Genomic DNA, 20,959 nt, shown 5'->3' on the forward strand with positions numbered 1-20,959 from the left:
GTTAATTATATATTAAGTATGTATTAACTATCCTTTGCACTTACCTCAAAATATAAAACGCGAAAACGAAAGAGAAATAGAAAAAGGAAACGATGAATCGTCTTGCCGCACTCAGACGGTCTCGATAGACTCATTAGAGTTTAGTTTCCCTCGTTCTTACTCATTGATAAAAAAATGTCTGCCTTTTTTTTTTATCGTCTTGGAAGTTACCAATTATAAATGACGAAACGCGTGAATGGGGAAACAATTATTCGTCAGTTTAAAAAACAATAAATCACGTTATCGGAGTCTCGATGATAATATATATGCGTGAGTTGAAAAGTTATGAGCTTAATATGCGCTTCCCCCTTCCCCCTATGCCCCCACCCATTATTCTTCCACACCTAGTCTAGGGGAGTCTAACACGCGAGAAGGGTTCGAAAGTTTTCCATTCATCTTGTTAGGCTCAAAACTTTTCAACCCCTTTAATGTGTTCACGTGGTTCACGTGTTCCGTGTGTTTCATGTGTTTTCGGCTCAAAACTTTTCGACACCTTTTATGTGTTTCGTGTGTTTCGTGTGTCAGGCTCTAAACTTTTCAACCTGTTCTCTTACGTCAGTTTCAATAATTTGTATTGCAATTCTATCTCCATCTCATTTGTTTTTTAATACTATCTCTATTTAATATCGTTTCATAAGATTTTGAGGTTATACTTCTCAGTTAGTTTTGTTTCAGAAATATTTAAATGCAAAATACATATTTATAATATTTCGACGAAAGAAAAAAAATGGATATAACGAACAAAATTATTGACAAATGTTAACCATCAAAAATATCTCTATTTAATATCGTTTCATAAGATTTTGAGGTTATACTTCTCAGTTAGTTTCGCTTCAAAAATATTTAAATGCAAAATACATATTTATAATATTTCGACGAAAGAAAAAAAATGGATATAACGAACAAAATTATTGACAAATATTAACCATCAAAAATAGATCTATATATTAACAAAAAAAAAATAATAATAATAATATATATAATGTAATATATATCAACAAGATACATGGATTATGTCGTCATTAGAGTCAGTGAGAAAATGTAATACGAGTAACAGCAGTACCAGACCAATGAGTTATTCGGTCTATTCCTACGGGTGAAGGACCCGATCTTTCCACCTCCCTCTTCTCTCTCTCTCCCTCTTTCATACACCCACACAAATACACGCATACACCCAGAGGAATATCTACGCAAATTTACTACCACCTTCCAATCACATTTTCCATCTCTTTCATCCCTTTAAACTTCCTCTTTCACTCCTATAATATTTTCATCCCTTTCTTTCCCACCCACACACACCCACACAAATACACAAAGACATACTCGCAAAGTTACTACCACCTTCCAATCACATTTTCCATCTCTTTCATCCCTTTACACTTCGTCTTTCACTCCTATAATATTTTCATCCCTCTCTTTCCCACCCACCCACACACACACACACACAAATACACATACATATACATATGAGAGCATTCATCTTTCTTTCTCTTTTTCAAATACACCACATCCTACAGATTCTTTCTCTTTCCAGTTAACGCACCTATACTTCATCTATTTCATCCCTCACCACCATCACCACCCCCTCCCCTTCTCTCTTTTGTGTATCCTCCTCCTTCCCTTAGTGAAATCCTTTCTCTTGTCACCTATTCCCCACCCACCTTACACTCTTTACTCCCACCACTCTCAGTTTTGCTATCCCACCAGCAGTAGTCGCACATCTTTGCAGCTCTGATCCCGCAGTTACACACGCGTACACATCGAACGACACCACACCGTAACTTTATTCCTAACCAATGTCCCTTGTTTTTTTCTTCATTTTTATATCATTTCATTTGTTTTTTACTTATTTCGTTACTTACTTATTTATTTATTTATTTATTTTAAATCGATTATTACCAATACGAAAAATTTGCTGATTTTTTTTTACTTATTTGTTTTTTCTTCCTTTTTACCAGTTTTATCATCCCTATAATTGTTTTTGTTCTTTTCTTTTAGATAAAGGAAAAATTAATTATAACAACAACGACACCTTACACTGCAACTTCATTAGAATATCCTCGTTCATATTTTTATTACATTTATATTTTTGAAGTTATACTTCTTTTGGCGCGTTTGGGAAAATATGATGGGAGTGATTTTTTTCCAATCGACACCACGAAGTTTGTCGGTATTTACGATGCGCGGCAAAGCAAGCGATTTCAAATTTACGGCATGAAGTTGTCCTCTTTTTTTTCTTCTTCTTCCTCTTTTTTTTTTCTCAAGCGGGTCACCCATCCAAGTACTAATCGTACTCAGCGCTGCTTGACTTAAATAATCGAGCGGGAATTAGTGCTATCACAGCGCCATGGCCGTTGCCGCATAAACTAATTCGATATATCTCCCTAATATTTAGTGTGGACTGATATCTATATTTTGATTTTATTCTTTCTTATATATATATATAATAATAATTATTATTTTTTTTAAGTTTTTTTTCTTTGAAGTTTTTTTTTTAAGTTTTTTTGAGGTTATTGAGGTTATATTCGTTTTGGTACGGCAAAGAAGTATAACTTCTTACGTGCGTACATAAGTACAGACACCAGTTTTTTTTTTTTTTTTTTTATTTTGTTATAATATAATTATTATTATTATTTTTTTTAAGTTATTTTTTGAAGTTATTTTTGAGGTTATTGAGGTTATATTCGTTTTGGTACGGCAAAGAAGTATAACTTCTTACGTGCGTACATAAGTACACACACCAGTTTTTTTTTATTCTTTTTTTTATTTTTTTATATATATAATTATTATTATTTTTTTTTTTTAAGTTATTTTTTGAAGTTATTTTTGAGGTTATTGAGGTTATATTCGTTTTGGTACGGCAAAGAAGTATAACTTCTTACGTGCGTACATAAGTACACACACCAGTTTTTTTTTATTCTTTTTTTTTATTTTTTTATATATATAATTATTATTATTATTTTTTTTTTAAGTTATTTTTTGAAGTTATTTTTGAGGTTATTGAGATTATTGAGGTTATATTCGTTTTGGTACGCCAAAAGAAGTATAACTTCTTACGTGCGTATTTTAATTACGTATACTATTTATATTTATATTTTTACTGGTTTAATTTATTTTAATAATGAATTTATTATCGATTCGAAATTTGAGAGAAAATACGTTTTATCATCCCCTTATATTTTATTCTTATCCTTTTATAAATAGAAACTAATTGGAGAAATGATTTGAACACGATTTGTTTGTGAACTCACGCACGTGTTCTCATTCCCAGTATAATTTAGGATAAATAATACACGATATGAATAATATTTTAGGATTCCGTTTCCTAAAGTGAAAATGACCAACTTGATTGTTATCGATCTGGTATATTGTGGAAATGGTCTATGTATTATTATAATTATTATTATTATTATGATCATCATCAGTCGTCGTCTTTCTTGAAATAGAAATCCCATTCAGAGATATCACTTTTCTCTAACAGATCTCATTTTGCAAAACGAATAATATTTTTACAATAAATCGATCATTCTCACAATTTCATTCATTCTATTATCACAAATATTTCGCGTTAATTTGATTGACCAAAAAAAAAGAAAAATATAATTGATCGTTAAATTTTAATAGGATTTTTCGTTTCATTTAAAAATATACCGGGTGGAATAAATGAATTATATTACAATACTTTTTTCCAAATTAAAATGAAACATTTGAACAAATTGGTGAAAATACGTAAAATCGGACAAATGTCGTATATTTAAATTGTTCCACCTACGATTATTGTTAACATGGACGAATAATACGTACACATATACATACACACACACACATATATATAGAAGAGATCGGTGTCCTTTTTCCGCACGATTGCGCATGCGTATTATTTTGTTGAGCCAAGCCTGTCTGTCGTGGCCTCCTCAGCAGACACGAGGATTGAATCACGAACCACCAAGAGAAGATATTTTCTTTAAGATAAGATGTCATTCCCACTTATATATAGTTCAAGATCGGATCTTATTATTATCCCCAACGTAACTATAATTATTTTATCGTTTATTTTTGTTTTCTTTTTCTTTACTTATTTACGCATTTAAAAACGATCATTGCCAATTGTAAAATTAGCTTGTATTACTTATTGATTTTCTTTTGTTACTTCTATCATTTTTTTATCAACATAATTTTAAATTTATTTCTTTTTCTTTCTTCAAATCTTTAAGATTCACTTTCCAATGATTAAAGAATAATTATTTAATAATTTTATGTACGCGCAATATTTAAATACAAATTCAATTAGATAGTTTCACCGATATAACCGTCTTATTGTTGTTTTAATTTAAACAAAAAGGAAAGGGTACTTTTTTTATTCCTTATACCCCGAAATTCACCAACCGGTATAATTTTCATCGGTAACGACTAAGCACAATACATCTATACACACACACACACACACATACATATATATATAAATATATACACACACGGACGTTAATAAAGGAAGATGTAACGCCTTTTCGCTCATTAGCCGCGAATGCGCGTTGCGTTACGGGCGAGTTCGTCGAATAACGAGACAAAGACTTTCTTTATGCATCCGGCCACTGGATGTGTAAACTAAAATCTTCGTTGGGCCGCGCACTTTATTGGCCGCATTATATATTAACTAGACACTAACAAAAGAGAGAAAGAGATAGAACGAAGCTAGCACATTGGTTTTATACCTTCTACGGTCGTTGTTCATACCTTGTACACACTTTGATCATTATTATTGGTCTATTGATTTAAAAAAAAAAGAAAAAAGAAAAAAGAAAAAAATTAAGCTTCTTTTACAACACACTCATACACACGCACGCATATATATACACACACACGCGCCCGCGCGCATACATTCACTTTTTATTTCGTTTATTTCACATATAAACAATTAACAATTAATAAATCGAATGAATTGAAATTATATTAATAATATGACTACTGGTCAAATCTCAAATCAAAATAAAACATCATTTTTCTCACTTTGCGGAACACTCCTAAATTAAATTACTCGCGAATTTAATGTTTCATTTTATTTATTGATTTATTTATAAAATAATCTAAATTATTCTTCGATATTATTTTTGTTATATAATCGATTACGTTTGGTCCATTTTTGCGAACAATTAGAAGATTCCAATATGGCGAACTTAATTCCAATATGGCGAACTTAATTTCAATATGGCGAACTTAATTCCAATATGGCGACTCAGTTATCATGAATTTTAATATAAATGCACCGAAATAATAATTGATACGCTTAATTATCGACAATTGATTGTTACATTATCGAAAATTTATATTTCCTTGTTCTTTTTCTTATTTTTTTTTTCCTTTTTTCTTATATTTTGGATCAATAATTCTTTTTTCCTTTCGACTTAGTACGAGTTTTTGTTTTTTCTTTTCTTTTCATATCTCTTTTTCTCCTTTTCTCTCTCTAGTGTCGAAAATCATGCACGTTTGTTGCTAATTTACTAGAAAAGAAGTAGGGAGAAAATAAAGAATAAAAAAGGTGGCCGTAGCGAGCGCAAATTCTCCGTGGTAATGTTGATTCAAACATAACCGAAGCGCGACGGAAATTTTGCTGAGGGGATTTCACATATGTTCTTCTTCTTCTTCTTCTTCTTCTTCTTCTCCACCTCCTTCTCCTCCTCTTCCTCTTCTTGTTCATCCTTTTTCTCTTCTTCCCTGTAGTAGTCGTCGTCGTCATAGTCATCGTCGACGACATCATGCTCGTCGTCCCTGTGCTGTGTTCTTGCTTTCTCGCAAAACCAGTCGAAGCGAGGAACGGCAGGTCGCGAAATCCTCTTCCTTTACTTTCATTTCCCTTTGCTTTTTCTCAACTTTGCTTATGACAAATTAAGCCTCGGCAAGTTTTGCGCCTCGCTTCATTCGCCAGGAAAAAAGTTTAATCGTCCGAGGGGGTGTAGGAGGGGGGAGGAAGGTTGAGAAATAAAATTTAGCAAGGTTCTAGCCATTTTTTTTCGAACTTATTTTTCTTACCCCCTTTTTTTTATTATTAACAATAATTTTTATCACACCGTAATGATTTATATCGACAATCGAATTTAAAAATAATTCATTTAGGATTTATTGCAATAGGATACGCTAGAGAAAATAGGGAACATTATTAAACGAAGAATATTTTTGTGTATTATAATTCGAGGAGTAAACGATTAGAAAAGATAAAGATAGAAATAGTTAGACGGGGTAAGGTTTCTAAAGGGGTGTAAAGGAAAGAGGGTAGATAGAAATGGCACATACATAGTTCTTCTTTGGAAAATGGAGAATTTCGAGAACGGTCGCGGTCGGTGGCCTCAAGGGCGGCGCGTTCCTATCTCTCGTAGTATAGTAGTAGTGTAATAGTAGTAGTAGTAGTAGTAGTAGTAGTAGTCGCTCTTGTACGGGAGGATAAAGGGATCGACCGAGCGGTGCAGCGATTTCGGCCAGGAATTCCCGATGAGACAGGGCGGAAAGTACAAAGGCAGAGAGGAGAGTGGAAAGAAAGCAAGAAAGAGATAGAAAAAGGCTCTACGTGTGTGTTTGTGCGTGTACGTATGTATATATGTCGTTGTGTATACGAGAAAGAAAGAGAAAGAGGACGAATTAGCAAAGGAAAGCCGATTCGGGAAGGTTCGATAAAATACGGCAATGTACGGTAACGTACGTTAGCGTTCGGCTAAGTCCGGGAGGGTTCGGCCTCGCCCCGAGATTTCTGTCCGAACTCGTGCGGCTTCGTGCCGGCGGCGTGTGGCGCAGGATGGTTAGTAGCGCATCGGCGCTCGTCGGCGCTCGTCGGCGCTAGTCGGCTATCGTCGTATTTGCATCTTCCTCGACGAACTCTCGGTCAGTTCGTCGTCGGCGCCTCTCAAGGAAGGTGCCCTTTATCGTCGTAACGACACATTATTTTATATATATATTGTATGTATATATATACATACATACAAACACACACACACACATACATACACACGTCTTCCTTTCGCGTTTTACGTGTTACGTTTATTTTATTCATTATTATAATCTCTTACGTTATTTATTTATTTATTTTTTATTCTTTTTTCAGTACAAAAAATATCATATATATATATATGAAGAGACGGGTAATAACGGGAAATTGTTTCTTATTTTTTATTTGATTTATCTATGTTCATTTCGTAACTGTCCATTTTTAAACTTCTCATTCTCCTCTGTCTCTTTCTCTTGATCTTTAAATATCATATTCGCGTGTAATAATTATTACAATTATATTTCTTATGATATAATTCGTTTGAAATTTTTGTATCGGTGTTTTAAAAATAAGAAAAAAAAAAAAAAAAGAAACGGAAAGAAAAAACAAAAGTCTTGGTAGAATATTTATATCTACGTCTTTGGATTAGCGAAACGTGCTAGAACGAAGAGACACGTAGGACGTGGTTGTATATCTAGCAACATGCCACGTTACCAACATCGGGCCTGGCCCCGGAGACACGAGAATTGCGAGTGTTTGGTGACGTGTTAATTTGCTACCACTTCGATTGGTCGCGGAAAGAAGAGAGAGAGAGAGAGAGAGAGAAAGACAGACTAACAGATAGACTGACTTACTGTAAGAAAGGCAAAAAGGGGGGGAAGTACCGAGAAAAATTCTTTATCTCTCTCTCTCTCTCTCTCTCTCTTGTTCTCTCACTCTTTCTCTTCTCTCTCATTCTCTTTCTCTCTCTTTCTCTTTCTCTTTCCAACGTACACATATTTTCATATAAATTTATACACATATCTTAATATTTGACATTTGATCTTATTCATATTATTATTTCTTCTTCATCTATCTTCCCATTTAATCATCTATCTTCCTTGTCCGTTCATTAAAATCACCAAATTTGTCCTGGATCAGAAAAATATATAGGGAAATAATAAATTGGGTAGAGTCGGTTTAAAAGTTTTGCTGGGGAAAGATTTGCCGGCTTGCTTGCTTTGCTTGCTTGCTTGCTTGCTTGCTTGCTTGCTGGTAAATCCATTGGAACGCGAGAAGAAAAGTAGGGGAAGGAAGAAGCCGGTCACAGGCGCCGCGAGAACAACCAACGACGACCAATTCATTCCGGGATATATCGTCTCCAATCGAAGACCACGCCGATCACGACCACCACCACGACCACGACCACGACCACGACCACGACCCATTGCACACCACCAACTACAAAAATTGTCTTCTGCAACTTCATCATCATCATCATCATCATCATCATCATCATCATCTTCATCTTCTATTTTCCACGAACCGGAAAATACCAAGTGTGAGTTCATATTCCTGAACTCTTTCTCTTTATTCGAAGAGTAGTTCTTCATCGATCTGATGATGGATCCATTTTTCTCTGCAAGTTCGCTTAAGAAGGACCAGACAAAGAAAGAAATAAAAAGAGAGAAAAGAGAAAAATAAATAAGGGATTTTTCTAATTCGAACGTGGCGCTCTTCGATTCAGAACGAGGCCCCAGTGATTTTCTATCTTTATCTCGCTTTCATCCTACACTCCAACATCATCATCATCATCATCATCATCATCATTATTATTATTATCATCATTATCATCATCATCATCGTCACTACCACACTTCCAAAAATTTTACCAACACACCTAACCTCTCTTTCTCTCTCTTTCTCTCTTGCTATTCTTTTTTAATCTATTTTTACGATTGTCTAACAGCTTCTTGATGGAAACCATTGCCAATCGTAACTACATTTAATATCACTTTTCTTCTTTTTTTTTTATTTTTTATATCTGTGTGCTCACCAAATTTGTCTCTATCTCTTCTTTCTCTTTCTCTCTTTCTCTTTCTCTCTCTCTCTCTCTTCAACATCGAATACGCTCAGGATCATCATCGTGGAGCACGTGGTGGTTTTCTTATCGACCAGGTAACTAGTCATCTTTTTTTCTTTTTTATATTGTGTATTTGTGCATCATCATATTTGTAGAATTTTTATTTGTTTTTTTACCATATTCATAATTGTAATACGTTAGATTTAATAATTATTTTACGTGTCAGTACGTTGAGGAAAAAAGAACTCTGGATCAAATTTGTATGATTTTTATTACCGACCGAGCGAAATTCGATATTGCTGAGGAGAGATTTTTTGGAACGATTCTATTCGGCCGGACGTTGATGAGGTGATTCATCAACACTTATAGAAGTCTTTCTATATATCTCTCTCTCTCTCTCTTTTTCTTTCTCTTTCTTTCTTTCTTTCTTTCTTTTTCTATGTTTAAAAAATGGTAATGGCGTTAAAATCATCGAAATTGTAACCTCAAATCACATATATTTACTTGTATGTGTATATATTCATGAATATATATTATTATTAGTGCAATAATCACGAACGGTCATTCACTCTCGGACAAATCCTTGTTTAAAATACTCGTAAAACGGCTGACCCCAGGAGTCCGCCATTAATCTTAGTTTAAAAGGAACGTTACAATTGGTTTAAACCTTCCAACAAATGATCTTCTTTTATCTGTATTTTTCTCTCTCTTTCTTTCTTTCTTTCTTTCTCGTTTGTTCTACATTTGTCATGCCAACAGAGTCTCTTTTGCATTCGTCATTTTGATTCTCAGAAAAGAAAACTTCTAATATCAACGTAGAAATTTGATTAAGTCATTCTCGAAATTTTTGTAGGTTAGGAAAATTTAGAAATGCGAAAAAGCGAAGCGTTTGCCGGTAGAACGTGAAACTAAAATTCCTAGAGATCACTTTAAATATTAATTACTAGGTTTTTTATGTTTTTTTTTTTAGGTTAGTTTCCTTTTTTACTTTCTTCTACAAGTTTTACGAACTTTCGACGATACTTCTTGTAGAATTTTTTTCTATTATTTACATACACCTTCTTCTATCGAATATATATATTCAAAAATAGTCAGAAGAAAGTATAAATAAAACACGCTTCGCTCCTCTTTTTTTCCTTCTTGCGATAAGAAACGTATTTAAAGTTATACTAGCAACGTTGATAGGAATATCATTTTTCTCGGATAACACACACGTCGAATGTTGTCATGCGGTGTCATCTTCGATCGATTAAATTCTTCAAACGAATGTTTAATGCGTGCGCATTGGCTATTACCAATTACAATTACATTAAATGATCCATGTTTTCGAACGAATAAATTCAAATTCACAGTCTGGATTACTAAAAAAAATCTCTAGAGAATTTTGTGTAGTTTTTTGATCAACGAAAAAGTTAACCTTAAAAAAAAACGGTCATTGATCAATTCAAAAATCATTCAAGAAGTTTCGCGATCTAAAAGCTTTTTTACTTTTTTTCTTCTTCTTCTTCTTCTTCTTCTTCTTCTTCTTCTTCTTCTTGTGGCATAGTTCAGTCAAATGAATTTCTAATGACTACTCTACTCACAGTTCATTGAATTAAACTTGAAGAACGTTGTGTACTTATGCATGTATATGTACTTTCTAACATAAGGGAAAAGTTAGTCCTGTCCTCCTCCGTGATTATAACTTTTAGACGAGTCTGAAATTTTAAATCAAGCTAGAGGTCCCCAGAGAGTTCCGTAAACTTTTTCGTTTGCCAACGTTATCTTTTCTTATGCTTTCTCTACTCGACAGTTAACAACTAGGACTCATTGTCAGTTGTCCCTTAAATAGATCTATCAAACTTTTATCAACTGAATACAGTTTGCAACATAATCATTTAATGGATGTACTATTATGGTTCATCGTTACAAGTTTCAGATCGTTCAATTGAAAACTTGAATTGTAAAAAAAAAATTTCATTTGATAAATCACATTACAAATTTTCACCTATGAACGATCAAATTTTGTTCGAACGGAATCCTTTCATTTTCATTTTTATTTTAATATCGTTTCCTTCTTATTTTTGAATTACGTTAGGAACGTAATTTCTACTCGAAATTCAATACCGAATATTGACTAGTAATTATCTACGAGAAACGATAGAGTCAGCTAATGTATACTTCAAACGATAACAAGAGTTCACATTACTCGCGGAACATAATGATCACAAACAAGCAACGTGCCAGTCAGTCAAGTATTTTATATCGTATTATCTTTCTTTCACCCTCTTCTTTTCGTTCACTCCTTTCAGAATTTTATTCATATTTCTTACAATTATCAATCTTTTATATATTTCAAATACAATAGTCCTAGGTAAAACATGAATAGGTCAATTAAACTCGGATTCGATAAGAATACAATTAGCCGTGATGGCTAAGGTGCAGCGTAGACAATGTGCGCAGGGACCCTCAAAATTTTGATGCAGGTTCGAATCCCCCTAAAGGAAATAATTTTTTCTTGGGTCTAAAAAATAATGGAAACATATATCAGTCATCAATCATCATCATGAATCATCATCTTGTTTTTCGAACTGAAAGATTAATTTATTTTCGAAATAAAATTAAAGATAAAAAAGATATCAGCAATAGTACCGATTCCTGAAAGTTACACATACACAACACAACACACACACTCCTTTACAGTCTATATAACATCTTAGTACATTCGTAAAAGCAAATAGAAAAAAAGAAATAGTATAGTTAGTTAGTGTGTGTGTGTGTGATGTGTTCAGTTACACATATCATCATCATCATCATCATCATGATCATGTGGGTTGAGAATTCGCCGGTTGTTCGTAACACTGTTCTCTTGCAGCGCATGACGACGAACACACACACACACACCGTGCACATTTTCTTGCGCAGAATCGCGCGCGAGAGATCAAGCACGTACGCAAGCAGCGAAACACGCACGCACGCACGCAGGCGTGCGTCGGTTGGTCGGTCGTCGTTTGGTCGGTTGGTCTCTTCTGTCTGTCTCTGTCGGCCTCTTGTTTTTTCGTATATGTGTGAGAGTGAGTAAGTGAGTGAGTGCGTGCGTGCGTGCGTGCGCCTGTACGCTCGCGCGCAAGCCTGATGTCAACGCCTGGTGGGTCGCCGTGCCCGACGCCAGTTTTATTTAATCACACTGCTCTCTGCCTGACTGCCGGCAGGCCTGTTGCTAGGCGCCCCCCTCCCTATCCTCGGTGCGGGGCCCTCCTCGACGTGCCCCGCCCCTGTCTGCTGCGCCTTGCACGCGCGCGCGCGCGCCTATACTCTATTCTCTCTCTCTCTTTCTCTATCATATTACATGGTAAATTGGATTTCTCTGTCTCACAATCAGTATGTTACCATTTGTTTTGTTATATCTATTATTACATACAATTAATGTTATTATTATTATCATTGCAAATATTACATTTTTATGGGTTTTACTTCCTCTCTTCTTGGGTTCTTCTACACATATGAGTGTATATTTATAGTATTTTTTGTTGTATTAAAAAAATAAACAAATGAAAGATATATGTTATTATATAGATAATGAATTGATGGTACTAACTAAGTTGTCTTGTAATGAGAATTCTTCTTGTGTACATTCGAACAGGAAAGTTCGATGTGTTAAGGTCTATCAATCTATCTTAACCCCTTTGATCGAACTTCCGTCGTATATATATTAGCTGCTTTCATAAATTGTGGTCTTTCATTCTGCGGTTAACGTTTCAGCCCCTGTATCTCAATCCTGACGTACTTTCGTGGCTTTCTCTTCTATTCTATGTATGAATATATTTATATATGTATATGCGTATGTGTGTGTGTGTAGTGTGTTTGTCTTTCTCTCTCTCTCTCTCTTTCTCTTTCTTTCTTTACGTTCGTCATAGGATGATTATTTGTGGTTTTGTGGCTCGTGTGTATACCAAAAGGAAGAGGGGCAGACTATTACATGGTTCAAAATGAACAAAAAATAGAATGGAAATGATTTATTTTTAAATTCATTCAACCAACATCAATCATCGAAAATAGTTTTGGAAGATTCCATTTATTCCGTCAACCGATAAAATACTTTGTTCATTTATACAAGTTCATTCCTTAATTAACTGATTTCATATTTGTTAATTGTGCAACGTTTATGGGTCAAAAGTTTCGCAAAAAAAAAAAAGAGAAAAAAAAAGAGTAATTGATTTTGTACAATCACTTAGGAACCTTTAACCTTTTATATTCAGTATTACATAAGTGATTGTCAGTGTTTTAAATCAATTTATTTAACGATCATTTCGAATTGAACCACCCAATAGCAGAAGAACGAGAACTCTCTCTTCACCAAAAACATTTCATCTCGCATTTAACAAAGCATTTTATTCCGATATCAATTGAAAAAGAGGACTCAAAGAGAGATCTATTTTTTTTTTTTTTTTTATTAGAAGTCTCATTAACGTAAAATGTGAATCGAATTTAAATGAAAATTTTCGATTAAGAAAAAGAAAAAAGACACGAGTAGTGGTAGTACTTGAATAGGAAAGAAACTACAATCAAAACGATGTTTCCTTGATCCTTCCTTCCACTTCCTTCCACTTCCTTCCACTTCCTTCTTTCCTTCGTAAGCTATAACTCACACGAAGCCAAGCCCCACTAGTAGGAAAAGCAGAAGGCACACAGTAATTCCTCGTCATTGATGTGTCGTGTTATGTGTGTTGTGTGTTGGGCGCAGTAGTAGTATATCGCTTCAAATAGAACGACCTTATCGCGAATATCCAATTACCTAGTGAATCTTAACGATCCGTTTGATTTCGCACAAGACTGAGAGGAGAGCAGCAGCAGTACTTTTAACCTCTTTTTCTTTTTCTTTTTCTTCTTCTTCTTTATCCTTTATTTCTCTTGCTTTTCCTATTCGACTTCTTTATTTTTTTTTTTCGTTTTATCAGATTATATTCAACGAAATTAGAGGTTAGGTACGATAGAAAAGAGTAAGTGAGTGTGAGAGAGAGAGAGAAAGAGGATTCCGCCATCTTTCATTCGCGAAAAAAAAAATAATCTTTTTATCGCGAGTCGAATCTTACGAGGAACACTGAGGTTAGCTATTTTTTTGTTGTTTGTAGATTAAGTTTATCCCTTGTTAGATGAAAGGTAGAATAGATAGGATCATTAATGTGATATAGTTTCTTTTTTTTAATTTTATTACGTTATTACGGCGTACGATAAAGACCATTAATTGACGTGTCGCCGTATGGAAATAATAGAGTCGAACGAATTTCCCCTTCTTCTTCTTCTTCTTGTATTTTTTTTCTTCATTTTTCAAATACCCTCTTTACTTCCGACATATCGGAGATCTAAAAAAAAAAAATAGTATTTCTAAATATTTCGTATAAAAACTACGAATTCGCGTTTGCACATTCTCCTGTGCGTCTGCCATTTTCTTTTTTTAACGTTTCTCGTTCCACGTTTCTCTGTTTCAAGAAGGTCTTCTTGCAGTCTTCCGAAGAAAACGAACAGAGTAGTACGTGCAGATTTGAACTAACCAAAATGGGGAAAATGGCGGTGATAGATAGTGATGGATATGGGGGAAAACAAGATGGAATCGATGATATAAATCTAAAGTTGGAAAACGAAGAAAAAGAAAAGTATAAAAAGAAAAGGAAAATGTGACGAAGGAGAAGAGAAAAAAAAGGAAGAAGAGATAGAAAAGAGAGAAGAAGAGAAGAAGAAAAAAAGAGAATGAGAGAATGAGAGGAAAAGAGAACAAGAGAATGAGAGAATAAGAGAATGAGAGAAAAAGAGAATGAAAGAAAAAGAGAATGAGAATGAGAATGAGAATGAGAATTCGTAGCTCTCCTTTCCTCGAAAGCTAGTTTGGCGCAGACGTCCTTGAAATTCGTGAGATCGGAGAACAATCGTCCATGGGTACCCGTCCTTGGTTCAGTGGCGCCGGCTGGGTCCCCACTATCCCCTCCCTTCTTTGCTATCACCACCACCACCAGCATCAGCACCACCTCCACCAGTGTTACCACCACCACCATCACTACCACCACCTCCACCAGTACTACCACCACTATACTAGCATCGTAGTACCATCAGCATCGATGGTGCACACAAGCAAACGTTCCTTCGGTCCGAGAAGACTCTCCTCCAGCCGACTATCGTTGAGTTTCATTTCGTTTACGGCTTTCCGTGTTGCTGCAAGCTACTACACTACTACTACTACTACTACAACTACAACTACATTACTGCATTATCGTTGAACCTTTCTCGAGGATCGTTCAAGGACAATTCAGTTCGAATCGTCGTCGTCGTCGCGAGTTTAACAAACGAAAAAGAGACATAAAAATAAAAAAAGGGAAAAAGAACACATAAATACAAACGGGTCGTCAGCAACAACCCGTAAGAACAAAAAAAGAAAAACGAAAAAGATAAAAGTTTTCAAGGCCAAATTCAACATTCGAACGTGTCGCACTCGCGAATCCAGATTTCTTCGATGGTGAATCATTGATCCGATCGATTTTATACTTCGCCAGAAGTTTCATTTCTTTCATTACCTTTCATTTCTTTTGCCCTATTTTTTTTTTTTTAAAACTAAATCAAACGATCGGTCAGATCTCCTCGTGAATTGTGGTGGATTTTCTTCTATTGGTTACTTTTTCTTTTCCATTCTTTTTTTCTCTCTCTCTCTCTCTCTCACACTTTCTTTCTTTTTTTTTTGTTAAACATTACTGGCTATTATCAAATAGTTCTATTTTTTTTTTTGAAGTTGTACTCTCACGTAATATTTTGATCGAAGAAGTGAGTTCGTGTTTCCGAGAATCTAACCTAACTTTCTTCGTTGACGAGGATGCCTGCTTGTTTCCTATTGGATGATAACGATGATGACGCTGCACGAATGCCGTTGGTGGTGGTGTTCTTCTTCGGTTAACGTTCGAAAATATTTTTGGTAAGTTAATCAAGTTTTGTTTTATCTATCGTTAGTCAAATTTTCGTTAAATGTCTCTAAGTCGTTAAATTTTCAGATAATCCATTTTGATTCGTTCGTTTGTGCGATGATTATATTATATTATTTTATTTTGTTATTTTCTTTTCTAATTATCAATATATCATAACCTAAGCATGAGAGACGTTTGATCTTTGCCAATAGTTGTGTGGGATTGGTTCGTAGGTTGGCGTGGAAAGTATCTTTGAAGTTGCTATTTCTGTACGGTGACAACGACCGATTAGTTTTTTGAACGAATCATACTTAAGCTATGTATAACTATTGCAATGACATCGTCTCGTTGTCATGCGTGCATGTGTGAGTCAGTAGCCTCTCTCTATCTCTCTTTCTCTCTTTCAAGTTTTTCATTTTATCTCACGAGCAATAAATTATCTTCATTATTCCTACTATTACAGATGATTCATACTTTTTCTTTATAATCTAAACAACAATAATCAATAATAATCATTAAAATTGTTTACTTTCAATATAAATTTATTCCAAATAGGATCAAGTTATTTCAATATTTTTATCTAATATCCAATGGGTGTGCAAAGTTTATGATTGGTAGATTCAAAGAAATAAATGAATAAAATAATAATAATTGTTGGAAAAACATTATTAGAAACTTTTTTTCTGGTCAAATAATTTCTTTCATATTGTAATCCAATTTGATTTGCAAATTTTATAACTTTGCGTTAAAGAGTTTAGGATTGAAAGAGATAAAGAATGAGATAAGTAAATAGAATATATATTCAGTATATCAGTTGGGTTATAACAGCAGTTCAGCTATTTATAGAATTTTCTTTCAAAAGATATTTTCTTCTTTTCTTTCTTTCTTTCTTTCTTTCTTACTCTCCTCTCTCTCTGTGTTTTGCTGCTTTTTTCTCTCCACGAGTCTTGTGAAAATACGTCTGCGGTTTTAGCAGATAGCAATGTATGCGAGTCTTGGGGAACACGTACGGTGGTGAGGTATGCAATATATTCTCCTCGTGGTATTCCAGGATTACGAACACAGAAAGAAAAGTACAATTTTATTTTTTTTTTTTTTGTATTACCTGTACCTTTCGAAGGTGCGGCTTGTTAGTCATTTGTTCGATTCTTTTACGTAAACGATAATCACGTAGATTACTCGATCGGTAAAAAGAAAGATTCTCATTTAAATTTCATCGATCAAAAGTAGATTTATATATTACAAGAAATTTTTACGAATTTCTTTTTTGTTTATTTGTTATCATCGGTCGGTAAAAAAGATTTACTCGAAAAAATTGAGGTTACTTTTTTAACAGAAAATAGAATATCGTTGTTGTTAATTGTTTGTTTGTATTTTGTGTTTGTTTGTTTGTTTATACATATAAGAAAAGTGATTATATCGAATCAATAATCGTAAGGATTGATTCATGCAATTTATGCGAGCAAGTCGAACCCCTTTCGGCTCGATCCAAGCCGGATATAAACGTCATTCTTGATAGGGTTCGTGATTGGAATTAATTTAAGAATAAGCAGTGAACGAGTACGGATGAAAAGTAATACGACGAGATGGAGAGAGTATTGAAGTAGTAGACGACGAGGAGGAGGTCTCTTCAAAGCTTTCGATATACAGTAGAAGCAAGCAAGTAAAGCCAGCTGTACAAGTAGTAGTTGTTGGGTACCATACACCACCAATCACAATGTTCTCTAAGAAAAGAAAGGAAGAACAAGAAAGCAAGCAAGAAAGAAACGAAAGTACTTTATTCCAGTATTTTTGCTAGTATATTTTATACATAGCTATTCTTATTCGTTGAACTTATCCCCTCCCTCATCCCCTCCCCTCCACTCACACTTGTCTTGTTTCCGTTTTACAAAAACGGTTGGTTCTTTGACATCCTGCCGAATCCGCACTGCGACGACCTAAAAAATATAAAAGCCAAGAATACTCAATTCTATCCTTAAGTTTTGGATAATCGGTAAACAATTGGTTCGTATATCTTTTTGCCAATATTTTACTTACTCTCTTTTTTATTTTTCTTGGTTTATTATCATTACAACTGTAGTTACAGTTCCATCCTTCGATAAAATCAATCAATTTTTCTCACGCCGCCATGTTTATTTCAATTCAATCGAATTATAACCTCAAACAACTACTAAATTTTGACCGATAACAATTTTTATTTTTACATTAGAAATTGATTGATATTATCATGTTCTCATATCTTGCGAGTTAATTATCGATAATCGAAAGTCTTTTCCTATAGTTTGTGACGTATAAACAATAACAGGGAAGATATTTTTATCACCTTCCCCTTCCCCCCCTCCTCCTCCTCCTCCTCCTCCTCTTCTTCCTCCTTTCATTTTATATTAACTTCTAGAATGTTCAATTTTCTTTATCTACGATCTATTAATTAATTGTTCAAATTAGTTGGAAACTTTGAGCCCACCCTTTTTTTTTTATTACTCATATCTCTTCCATCTTTAACTGTTAAACATTAATTATATTCTTTCTCTCTTTCTCTCTCTCTTTCTTTGTCCTGTCTCTTTCTTGCTTTCTTTATTCTCGACGATGACTCATAAGCTATCGAAAAGACCAGACTCCTTTAAAAGTTTCATATGACTGTTTCTTTCTCTTTCTCTCTCTCTCTCTCTCTCTCTCTGTTTGTATGCGTGTACACGTGTGTGGGTTTATCTATAGTGTATTCGTGTGTAGGTGTGTTGGCAATACTTTTCCTAGTAATCTTGACTCACCTGCCGGACTTCCACCGGAAATTTCTTAACGTTATTTCTCTTTCTTTCTTTCTTTCTATCTTTCTTTCTTTTTTTCTTTCTTTCTTTTTTTATTCGCACACATACACACACACATGCATGCATGCATACATCTACATACGGAAACATATTGTAGTCACTTTACGTGTCGCCAATTTCCTGTTCAATGTTGAATACAGACGATACTTTGTTGAAATCCCCATTCAAAATGGTGGCCGCCATTTGCAATTTTTGTTTATACATATTTCCTTATTTATATATTTATATATATGGGATTGGAATAAATATAAAAGCAAGAAACGGTTAAAATATAAATATTCGAGAACGATCGTTGTTAAATATTATTAGTATTTCAAATATAAGTAAAATTGTTTTTAGGTTAGGTAGAGTTATAAAAAATGTTGTCCATTAGTTGTATGGTGTAAATAAATGAGGGAGTATGAGTACGTGCGTGTATTTAACGTGGATGCGGGGTAGGGGGATACGAGAAGAGAAGAATATATAAGATGAGAGAAAGTCGTGTAAGAGAATGATCAGAAGATCATGAGTGCAATCAGATCATCAGTGTAAAGAGTAAAGAGTAAAAAATAAAGAGTTAGTCGTAGAAGAAGAGTAAAAGAGATAAGAATCAGCGGTAGCGGAGAAATCGCAGAGTAAGAGGAATAAAGAGTATGAAAGTATCAGAGTAAGAAAGTGTAAAAGTAGGGTTATAAAAAATATCCTACACATATATATATATATTTATTTTTGTTGCTTTTTATTAGCGATTAACATTTTATTTTATTTAGAAACATAATAGAAATTATTTGTCTTGGGTTTTTTTATTAGTTTTGAAAATAATTATCGAGATATGATCACTTTTTGACACTCATCATTCACATTGGTTTCATTAAAGAACACGAAAACGGCCATATTGAATTTTTTATTCTTATCATTTCCTTCATATCTGTGTTTTTTCTTAGTACACGTACATGTGTGGCTTTTTTCTATTATTAAAATTAAAAATAGTGCAATAAGTGTATTGCCATTTAATCTAATTTCATTAATTTAGTGTAATCCATTTAATTTTCTTCAATATTGTATTGCTATACCATAATTGATCGTAATTTACTTGCTTGCTTGCTTGCTTGCTTGTATGTAATTGCTATGTAATTTTTTATCGGAATTATTTTTTTATAGAAAATATTATTAATTCCAATTTCTTTTTTATTTGTCTGTATTTTCTATTGAAAATTGTAAACGTTGCATATTTACATATTCAATTACAAATGGACCAAACCCTCGTTGCATTTATTTATTTGAATTTTTATTTATAAATAAATAAACCTTTGTAAAAGAATTAAACGAAACGTTTGCATAGTTCAATGATTAGAACACTTGCTTAACCTCTTCAGTTTCGAATGTTGTCAAAAACCGTAAAGAAAATGATTGAACTTGACACGAATAGAAAAACGAGGAAAACGATCAAAAACTCAATAACCTCCAAAGCCCAAGTATCTTCGAAATCTAAAAAAATAGATTTCAAGAAAGAATTGTTCGAATCAAAAGAAAATATATTCAGAGTCGTATGGTGGACAACTTTTCGAGTGTATGAAAACGAACACGAACACTTACGTTTTTAATTAAGCATTTCGTGATTATTCTAGGCTGTACTTTATAGGTTAGAATTTCTGGAAATTTCTGACGGGGGTGGGGGATGTTTTTCAAGGAAGAATTCTTATCGGAATTCGTATGGAATTATTATTATTATTATTATTATTATTATTAAAAGTCATTCGCAACACGCGCTACTCTGGTACTTCAGGCTGTGCCAGTTTTCTAATCAGTCAGGTACCTGAAGTAGCGCGCGCTGCGGAGGACGAGCATCATCAACTTGACAATAAAAAAAAATGACATCTTGTTTCTTTTTAAGAAACTAATAACGCAATAATATAAAACAAATAACAAGACGAGATGACCGATGACTGGGAGGACTATGAAGAAACAATTGTTACTGAGTTCGGCTGCATGTTAATTGTACTTCATCAGGTGCTCCGGTGAAATTGATACCCGGCACCTGTTGGAGCGCAATTCATATGAACGTGCCTTGTTAATCATTTTTATACGTTTTGGAATTATTATTACATCGTTGGAGCTTGACCTACAGGGTATCGATTAATAGTAAACATCGATATATCAACGTATTGTTGTTAACAAACGTAAACATTCATTAGCAACAGGTTCTACTTGGTAATTCAATCATAAGTGAGTCTTTTAATCTTTGTAATAGTTTGATTAATAACGCCATATATACATATATATGCATCAAATACAATAAGTATAATAAAACACGAGTGTGTGTATTTATGTACGCACGTAAGAAGTTATACTTCATTGGTGTATATATAACAAA

At 33.9% G+C, this 20,959-nt stretch overlaps 1 long non-coding RNA gene across 1 annotated transcript; it reads left to right on the forward strand.

Annotated features, from left to right (window-relative positions):
• The first annotated feature begins 8,888 nt into the window (after positions 1-8,888).
• LOC122514838 lies at positions 8,889-14,497 on the forward strand. Its single transcript, XR_006303127.1, has 2 exons — positions 8,889-8,950; positions 14,325-14,497. It is a non-coding gene; the product is annotated as an uncharacterized LOC122514838 (long non-coding RNA).
• Positions 14,498-20,959: the final 6,462 nt, after the last annotated feature.

The sequence above is a fragment of the Polistes fuscatus genome, unplaced genomic scaffold, assembly GCF_010416935.1.
Source record: "Polistes fuscatus isolate 324 unplaced genomic scaffold, CU_Pfus_HIC Scaffold16, whole genome shotgun sequence".
Classification (NCBI taxonomy): domain Eukaryota; kingdom Metazoa; phylum Arthropoda; class Insecta; order Hymenoptera; family Vespidae; genus Polistes; species Polistes fuscatus.